The sequence below is a fragment of the Pipra filicauda genome, unplaced genomic scaffold, assembly GCF_003945595.2.
Source record: "Pipra filicauda isolate LSUMZ 115617 unplaced genomic scaffold, ASM394559v2 scaffold22_size4397567_pilon, whole genome shotgun sequence".
Taxonomy (NCBI): domain Eukaryota; kingdom Metazoa; phylum Chordata; class Aves; order Passeriformes; family Pipridae; genus Pipra; species Pipra filicauda.
This window is the reverse complement of record NW_024104343.1, coordinates 766,665-777,051: the sequence shown is the minus strand read 5'-3', so window position 1 is coordinate 777,051 and position 10,387 is coordinate 766,665. Positions and strand designations below refer to the sequence as shown.

Below are 10,387 nucleotides of genomic sequence, written 5' to 3'. Positions count from 1 at the left end.
ATGTCAGCTGTTTCCAGGATGGACCTGCTGCTGGCCAAAGCCGAGCCAATCAGGAATGACAGTAACACACCTGTGATAACATATTTAAGAAGGGAAAAATTTATTGTGCAGATGAAAATTGCAGCCAGAAAAGACCAGAGTGAGAACATGTGAACAACTGTGCAGACACCCAGGTCAGTGCAGAAGGAGGGGCAGAAGGTGCTCCAGGCACCAGAGCTGAGGCCCCTGCAGCCCGTGGTGCAGACCATGGTGTAGCAGCTGTGCCCCTGCAGCCCATGGAGGTCCACAGGGGTGCAGAGACCCACCTGCAGCCCATGGAGAAGCCCATGATGGAGCAGGTTGATGCCCAAAGAAGGCTGTGACCTCGTGGGAGGCCCAAGCTGGAGCAGGGTCCTGGCAGGGACCTGCTGACCCATGGGTAGAGGAGTGCATGCTGGAGCAGGTTTCCTGGTAGGATTCGTGGCCCTATGGGGGATTCACACTGAAGCAGCCTGTGCCTGAAGGACAGACCCCATGGAAAAATGACCCATGTTGCAGCAGTTTCGTGAAGAACTGTTGCCTGTGGGATGGACTCACACTGGAGAAGTTTATGAAGGACTGTCTCCTGTGGGAGGGACACCACGGGGAGCAGGGGAAGGACTCCTCTCCCTGAGCAGAGGCAGAAACAACCTGTGAAGAACTGACTGTAACCCCCATTCTCTGTCTCCCTGTGCTGCTGGAGGGGGAGGAGGAGGAGGTAGAACTTGGGAAGGAGAGAGGGATGGGGGGAAGGTGTTTTTAAGATTTATTTTACTTCTCATTCTCCTGCTATAACTCTGTTAGTAATAAATTTTATTAATATCCCCACACTGAATCTACTTTGCCCGTGATGGTGATCAGTAAGTGATCTCCCACTGTCCTTTTCTCAACCCATGAGCCCTTTGTTATATTTTCTCTCATTTGTGCACTTGCAGAGGGGAGTGACAGGGGTATCTGTCATCCAGCTGGGGTCGACCCACTACAGGTAGCAAACCCTAACTTTTATGTACATTGTATCCCTGCCTGAGAAGTTCTCAGGGAGGACATGCACAAACATGGAAGCCTCACTTCAACCAATGAAACAGACCCTAATTAGCCACAGGAAAGCAGAGAGGAAATGCTTGTGGTTGAAATAATTTTTCTTCTTTCCAAGAAACTAAAAACATTTTCTGAGACTGACAGAGTGGCCCATGTCCAACTGGGACCTATCACTTTCAATCTCTTTTAAAGGGAGGTTAGAGAGTTGAGGATAATTCCAAGATATGATCGTAAAATGTCCTTGAGAGGAGTGTCTCTCCTTTTTTATCATGAGATCAGTGATTACAGTGCACACTTGACAAGGGGAAAAATTTGTTTGATACCTGTCACTGTGTAAGTAGTTCTCAGAGTGCTCCAAATGAAGACTTTGGTTATCTGAAGGAATGCAATGGCAAAAGCCTTCAACTTAGGTTGTTAGCTGATCCAGGACCTTGAGGATCTGCCAGTTTTTACAGAATGCAAACACCTCTGGGTGCTGGAATAGGAAAAGTATCAGGCACATTAGCCAGAGAAAGGCTTCTATAGATGTAAAGTGTAGACAGTTTCTCTAGGGGGTTTTTGTTTTTGTGTTATTGTTATCTTTTAGCTTATATATTTTTTCTGACATGTTGAGGTCAGACTATAGGAGGGATTAGGAAGGGAGGAAAAGGTAATTCATCTTGTAATAGTCCTTATGTTCAGAAAGCATTTGAGGAACATGCAAGAAGAAGTAATAAAAATATTCAGCTCAGATTTACTCACTCCATATATCAGAAAATGCCTGGTTTACAATGTACACACCTAGAAGCTGCAGTGTACCAAACATTACAGTGCAGTCTCATTAAATCAGAATAGAAATTTGAAGCCAGTTTTTCAGTTTCAATTGCTGATTTTCACTGTTTTTAAAGAAATCTAAAATTCTACAAATTGAGGTGCAAAACTGTGAATCTTACTTATAATTCATTTTGATTCTTACACAATTCCTGAAGGGATTGAAACTGGTGGTTTTCTGTGATATGTATATGAAATAGACAGCTTGGAATATATGAGTTCATCGCTTTTCACAGTGTGAAATGTGTATGCTAAAGCTAAGTTTTCCTAGCCTCAGAATTTATAATCTTTATGGTGTTTTGGCCTACCATTAGTAGAAAGAGGGAAGGTTATCCCCTATGAAATGGAAAAACCTATAGGCAGTCTAGGACTCAGCTTTCCTGCTCTAAACCCTCAGATATTGTGTTGCATCCAATTGGTTGAGTTGGTTCCTATCTTCTGAAAGTAATCAGTAGTTCTTACTGTAATTAACTGTATCAGAGAAGGAATCCCAGGTAATATTCCTATACACTTAAATATCTACTGCTTATACTTAATTGCACCAGTTTCCTGTATTAAAAAAAAACACTGGGGCCATTTGATGATCTGTTTGCTGAGGTCATCTTGTTTTTGAGGGTTTAGACATTTAATATATGATGCAGGCTGCATATTAGTTACTTGGACATCAGAGAGCAGTTCTTTAGGCAATGGCCTCAGTAGACAAAGTTGCTTAATTCAGGGGTTTAACAGAAAAATCTGAGAGAAGAGATACTACACTGGATTTTTTCCAATTTGGCCAGCTCTAGGAAGACTACCTGTTCAGCATGTGATCCACCAGTTGTCTGTCATGTTAGTTGACTCTTTGTTTCTATACAGCTTAATTATTTTTGCTTTATTGTATGTAAAATAGTTGAATTAGAGATAATTCCCAGTCTCTCATGAAGAGCTGAATGAAGCTGCAGGTTAACAAAAGCCTTTTCTTCTCATATTATTTTTTAATCTATTGTATAAATGCCAAAAGCAGGATCCACTTTAACTAGAAGGAAGACAGATGATGTGATATACAGCTACAAGAAGCAGTAGCAGATATCGATTGATGACAGTATGACCCTCATCATGGAGACCCAGCATGAGACCTATAACAGAGGAACAGGGGAACAAAGACATATGGCAAAAATGAGAATAGTGCAAAAAACCAAAGCTGATAACTTTGCTTATTGCTGTGACTGGTTGTGCTCATGTAATATTTCACTAAATGCAAGAATTAATTATGAGTCTCAGTGTTGATTTTGTTTTTTGACAAAAACAATAGCAAGTCCTCTGAATGTTGCTTGGTTTTATCCAGGGTGAAGCTGACTGACAGAGTCAGATATTGCTTCTTCATGAATGTTGATTTTATTCTGAGAAGATTCATTAGCAACACTCCAACACTGTACAATCAGGTTAATCTCTATGACTCAAATATTCTAGCTGTATTTTCCGCAGAAGCTGCTTTTGCTTTCAGGATAATATAAACAGCAAATTTTATTGTCTTGCTATATTTAAAACCAGATGGTTGGCCCACTTAACCCCAGGCAAACATTGCAATTCCTCATTTGTCAGACAGATTTTTGGTATTTTGTTGCTGACTGAAGCACCAGGGTTTAGAATCATTGCTAAGTTACACAGCACCATATTTCTTCTACAAGTCTGTTTATGTGTTTTGTACATTTATATATTATAGAAACATATCCATTCTGCTGCTGACCAAAAAGTATGAACTGTAATCTAAAACACATACATGAAACATTGAAAAAGAAAAAAATCTGCAACTGATAAATAATTCCTTGTTTGCAGGTATATCCAAATTTGGAATCATCAACACAAGCAACGACTGACAAAATAATGACATTATCTTTTGAATCAGAAATTGCCAATTATGATCAGTTGAGTTGAGCTTAGCAGAGGAACAATTCCAATTTGTTTGTTTCCAAGATGTGTAAATATTTACAGCTCTTTTTTTTATCATCATTAACCTTTTCTCTGACTTTTTTTCTGCCAGGGAAGTTATATCAGTCAGTATGACACAGAGATTATATTGAATGATCACTTTGAGACCAATGCTAGTTGACAACAAAATACCTGCTGACCAGAACTTTACATAGAGAGCTTTACATATCTAAGATCTATTATGAGATTTCCATCTGTAATCACAGTCTTCTGATATCTTCTGTGCTACAAAATCCATCTGTATCTCTGTGTAAATCTTAAAAAGGAATTGGGTGGACAACTTTGACTTCTATTCCATAGGACACAATAGTTTTACTTGAAATTGCATCTCATTCTGAGGCTTTGAAAATGTTTGTTCTATTTTTCCTGATCAGTGAGTTCTCTGTTTTTTCCATGGCACTTACAAGTTCTCATTTTCTTCCGTGTTTACTTTTTCATTGAGGATCCTGTGAGACCTTTCAGTGTCATCCATCTCTCTAGCCAAAGGCAACAGTCAGCAACTCAGAGCTGCTTCATAGTAATCAGCATTTGTGTTTTCCAAACTCGGGGACTATAACTGCTAATAGAGACAGTTAGCAAAAGCCAAACTCTGCAAAATATAAAGTGAAAACTTGTTTCAAGCCTATTAAAAGAATCCAAGAACCCCCCCCCGAAAGACAAAACCCCCCAACCAATCAAAAAAGAAAAAAACCCAACAGAAACCCCTCCCACAAAAAAATCCCAAGCGCTCTGAAAGCTGTGGCTACTGCATATGCAACAGAAACCTAATAAAGTATGCTCCAGTTATTACTGTAAGCTGAGAATCACCATGAATTGCTCTTAGTTGTGAATAAAGGTAGCAAACTTCATAAAAACTCTTTGCCAGCTAGTCAAATTGTATTAGAGCTGGAACAGCCTATGTGACTGGACTGACCTTCAACAAAATAATATGTAACCTTTTTAAAATCACTATTTAAAATCAGCCTTTTAGTCACTCTATAGAAGTGAAGCAGTGATATCTACAGATCCTGACAAAATGAGCTCTTAGTAAATACATTGCTTTATCATTTACTACACTCCATGTACACTACATATGCACTTTGGTACTAGAGAGTATTATGCTCAAAAACTTGTTATGGAAGAAAAAACCCCCACCTTATGCACAAACTAATTTATCATTAGTGTACTTGAAATCTTAGCAGTTTCATCAATGAATTATTATTAGTCCAGATGAAAGTCTTAAAAAAGTAAAAATAAAGAAAGAATAATATAGAAAGGAGTTAAAATGTTTACAAACAGTTCTCCTTTTTGTAGCATCATAGATTCACACATAGTTGCAAATCATGGGATGGCTGAGGTAATAAAAAATCTCTGAAGATCACCTAGTCCAGCCTACCTAGTAGAAGCAGGATGAACTACAGTAGGTTTCTCAGGGCCATTCCTGCTAGGTTTTGCATATCTCCAAGGATGGAGACCACAGCCTCGCCATGCAACCTGTGCCTCCCTTATGGTGAAGAATTTTTCTCTTGTGTTTAATTGCAATTTACTGTATTTCAATTCATGCGTGTTGTCTCTTGTCCTGTCCATGAGCACCGCTGAGGAGGCTTTGGCTCTGTCTTTAGTGCCCTTATGAGGTATTTGTACACATTGGTAGGATCCTCCTGAGCCTTCGCGAGGCCGAACAGTTTCAGCTCTCTCAGCCTTTCCTGACATGAGAGATGCTTCAGGAACTCCATCATATTCATGTTTTGACAAACTCACTGCTATCTCCTGATCCATGTATCTCTTCTAATGAGGAGCACAAAAATGGACCCAGCACCTTAGATATGGTGTCAGCAGGAGGGTTTTTTGTTGTTATTTGCTTATTTGTTTCTATAACGGTGGTGTGGTCACCCTTCCAATGCTCTTCTGGATTCTAAGATGAATGATTTAATTCTTGTATGTGTGGAGTGTACAGTCTGTTGTCAACAGTGTGAAATCTTTGTTGGGAGAAGTATGATCATAGTGATAGTTTCTCTTCCATACTCTAGGAGTCATTTGGGATCCATTTGGGATAAATATAAATATCCATTTGGGATATTTACTTGCTAACCAGCACTTCATCTTGCTCTTTTGTCTCTGGTCTGCAAGTTTGCATTATATTTGAATTCATTCTAGATGGCGTTTTTATCTTTGTTAATTTTTTTTTTTTTATTTTTTACTCCTAAAACTACTTTTACTGAGCTTTGTGTCTGCAAGTTGGTTTTTGCTTTCCAGTTTCTAGATTTCCAGTGCCAGCCTGTGTCCATTTTCTTGTCATTCTGGTCCATAATCCCTTTACAGCATATCGTGTGTCCCCCTGCTGCCACACCAGGCCCATATTCCTCTACACTCCATCATTATCTCAGTGACGTGAATGTTTCACTCTGCAGAGAATAATTGCTTTTATAACTGTCTTTATAAAATTATGGTTATACTTTTCAGAGATTAACAAAAAGAAAATGAATTAGGCTTATCAATCTCTTCATTAGAAAACAAATACAGTGCATCTAAACAAGCTAGAGAAAAGTGATAGAAGGGTCAAAACACTTTCAGGCAAAGCAAGCCTGACAAACTTCAGCCCTAAGGAGCAGCAAACCCAGTATAAAGCCTTTGTTTTTAGTAATGCTAAGCAGCAAGAATATATATATGAATTCCACTTTGGAGGATCCAGAAGGAATTACTGGATCATGGTAGAAAGTTCTAAAGGTTGCAAAAACAGTCTGAAAACTGGGAAAACAATATAACATATAAGTATTTTTTTCCAGTTTCAAATCAAAGTTTGCAGCGTGTTCTAAAGTGCAGGCTTGCTGAGACTGTGAAGAAGTTGTTGCTGTAATATTTAGTGAGCAAGCATAGCTTAAACTTGATTTTTTTTCTTTCAAGGCAGAACTTGAAGGACTGAAAAATCAACAAATCTTGCTTAATCAAGTTGGCAATGTCAACAGAAAAGCCTTTTAGGCACTGTATTTAATATATGTATGAATCATGAGCAGCAAAAGTACATATTGTTGCAGAAAATGTACAAAAGCTGTTGTTTTGAAAGTTATACAGCCTGAAGCAGCTATCCCAACAGGGCCTTTGTCAAACAAGGATGTTCTGCAATGAATTAATTACTCAGCTAAGTATGCCAACATATTTATAGGGGTGGTCCTTGGTGCATCTGTTCCAGCACACTCAGTGTAAAACTTACTAGAAACATCTCCAGAAGCAATCTAAGATTTAGATGCCTATAAGATTTACATGATTCGACAGTGCTAAGGAAGATAAAAGCACCTTGCCCACACAGGTAAAGAAAATAAAACCTAAAAACTCTTGGCTTCAGTCTCATGCAGTCTAAAAAACTTTTGCTCCTAAGATCATACTTGGAAACTGATATTAGGATGGATGAAAGGTGTGGGCTTCCACAAGACCATCAGAGAATTTTTTACTTACTGGCATTGCTTCATGGTTAGTGTGTGATTTCTTCTTTTGTGAGCAACTTTTCTTTGCAATCAGCTGATGAGTCTGTCAGCAAAGAAGGTCTAATGAGATTCTTTGAACCAGGCTGTAGGCTTTTCTAATGACTAACATTTGTCCTTAGCTGATGATCCTTTCAAAAATTCATTTTGTGTGCTGCACCTAATCTACCTTCTTGACAGCTCCAAGCACCTAAATGAGCAGAACTTTTCTCTCCTGAGGCTGAAACTGAACCTTTGTTTACATGTAACTTGATAAAAGCATTCATCAGAAACCTTAAAGGGGCTATTTTCTAGGCATATAGAAAAACTTTATCTTGTTTAAGGTCTTATTGGCAAAAGCCAAAACCAGTGTCTGAGAATGTTACGGATCTGATACCAGTAGTAGAATTGCTTTTCTGATGGGATGGGAAAGAAGTTCTTATCTATTTATCTGAGCTGCTATTGGTTGTATTATATGCATGTGTCATTTCAAAGTGAATAGTAAATGTTTCCTAAGACTGTGGTTCCTGGGTGACTTTTTATTTCCCAGAAGCTCAGAAATGTTCTCTCTCTCTGAATAAGGACACAAGTTTATTTGTAAAAGCATTGGCAATTCTTGTATTTCTATCTTCTGAATCAGCCTTCTTTTCCATCACAGAGCCAAAGAAACTAACTTGTTAATATTTTTTGGTCAAACGTGATCATAGATTAAATAATCCTGCAGATTTATCTCTGTGTAGAATATATTTTGCAGTCTGGAAAGATTTACCCATCACCACATTCTTATGGTGTTTTCAAGTGTTTTCCTTTAAAACGACTTTCTTACCTCCAAAAGGCTATACTATATCCTATTGTAATTTCCAATATTGTAAGAATACCAAGAGAATTCCAATAAAACATTACCTCCTCTACAAATAAAAAATTCCATTTAAAAAAACTTGAGAACTCTTGTTTTGCTATGGCTACAGTCAGCTTTGTCTTCTACTAGAGCTAATTTAACATTTAGAGGGCACCCTCTCAGTCTGTACAAGTACACAGAAAGAAAATCTGACAAGGAATGAAACTTCAGACTCTAACACAGCTGTACTGAATGCCTCTTCTGTTCTGCCAGACTATCTTGCTTTTTCTTCTGTGCAGTCTGAGAAGCCCAAATCTAATTAAACAGCAGAGAAAAATGAGACATGTAATTGATCTGTGAGAGGAGAAAGGGGAATAAATTAGCATTGAAAAGTTTAAAATAAAAAGTAATTTCAGTGTATTTTTCAGATTGGCATTTGAAACAATCCATTTGTTTTGGAAGCTATTTTTACAGTTAGCCAAGAGATAATCCACTATTTCCCCCACCATGCTTTTTACTTTCAAAAGCAGAAATCAAATGCTCTTGATACGCCTTCTCGATACAAAAGCAAAAAAAGCTTTCCTAACATCCCATTTTCTTGTCCTAGCCTTGTATCTTTTTTATTCAGCTATATTTTATACAGTTTCTCTTCATGAAGTGCCACCTGGCCTGTTACATTTGGCTTTGGTAGAGCATTTTAAATATTTGAATAAGGTGTACCTAACCCATTAAAAGACGAAGTCTGAGTTTCATGATTCTTACTGAGCAGGGAAGAATGAGATTAGAAAGAGCTTGAACTACCCTTCATATTATCACATTGTCATATTCAAAGAATATTTAATAGTCTTATTCTGAGTGTAGTCTGCAGAATTATTTTTACAGGTCATACAAGCAGATGTACAGTGCACTTCATAGTCTAACTTTAAAGGTACTATTATTCCATATCTGCTTACTTAGTACCTGCTCTGACTCAAAGCACATCAACATGCAAATAAGGACATAAATCTTGAGGGGAAGGAAATGCAACAGAAACTTGGCTGTAAATGAACAAAGTTTAGCAATCAGTCAAATATGCAGTATTACTCCATATTTGGTGCATCACAGTTTGCTTCTAGTCTCTCTGATCTCAGCATGTTAAATGTCTCCAGAGCTTTTATTTGACTCACCCATGACATGATCAGAGATGTCATGGGATGCAGCTGGGCAGTGCAAATGAGCACTGGGTAGGGATGTTAGGGCTGTGGTAAAACACACGGTTCAAAATGCTTGATAATATCCTCTTGTAGTGTCATAATCTCAGTGCCAAATAGTACCATTTTTTCAAAACTATGGAGCATGCTAAAGTGCCTCCACTTTCCCTCGTATCTTTTAAAATAGGATCTCTTGTAAACCTCACAGGCTTTCTTCACCTGCTTACGTTATGAACACAGCAGGATCTTTTGGTGCCTCCAGTGAGTTATGTGGTTGTAAGTATTACACAACTTACAAAAATGCAGACCTGTTTTTTTTTTCAAGACTTCAATGATTCATAATTCATTTAGAGGTGGATGGAGAGCACAAATTCTCATTCATATCGAGAAAACATGAAAAAATATATTTTTCTTCTTCTGCCCTTGAAAGGATAAAAGGTTCTATTTTAGTGATACTCTGAGATAGATTAGGCAAAAATCAGCTGGAAAATGAGGGAAAAGGCCTTTACTCTCTCCCTCTAAGGAAACGAAGACACAAGGTATCTATTGCAACTGTAAGAATGAGATATTAGCAAGGCTGAATTACATATGCAATTGGTGAATCGTGTTGGAAAGTGGTGCAGTCTGTTACTGAGGATCATGTGGGGCACTGGCCTTTGGAATCAGAGAAAAACAGATCTGAGGAAACTGACCTATAGTGCACATATAACTTTGATTTGGGGGATTTTCCTAAACACAACTGTTCACTTCACATTCAGCTCCTGAAGAATGTGAGACATCTTTCCTGAGAAATTCTATAATGTCTCACTTTCGGTCACATTTTAGTGTTTGTGATTTTACTTTGAATGTATCAGTTGTTTTTTTCTTGTGATGAAGTTGCAAAACTAGCACTAGAATTAATACAGAGAGAAAAAATGGTGGGTGTTATCAGATTGAGACTATAAATGTCTCCATTCAGAAAATGAAAATGTTGTTTTTTCTGTTGACAATTTGAATTAAAAAATTTTACCTGGACATGAAAAGTCTCCAGTGAGATACTCTTGTGAGCACAAAATAAGGGTGAGTTGTTACTAAGGTGACTGCCATGA

At 38.1% G+C, this 10,387-nt stretch overlaps 1 long non-coding RNA gene across 1 annotated transcript; it reads right to left on the bottom strand.

The window, feature by feature from the left end:
- Positions 1 to 2,901: 2,901 nt before the first annotated feature.
- LOC120323289 lies at positions 2,902 to 7,322 on the bottom strand. Its single transcript, XR_005563604.1, has 3 exons — positions 7,267 to 7,322; positions 4,239 to 4,423; positions 2,902 to 2,981 (listed from the first exon to the last, which is right to left on the bottom strand). It is a non-coding gene; the product is annotated as an uncharacterized LOC120323289 (long non-coding RNA).
- Positions 7,323 to 10,387: the final 3,065 nt, after the last annotated feature.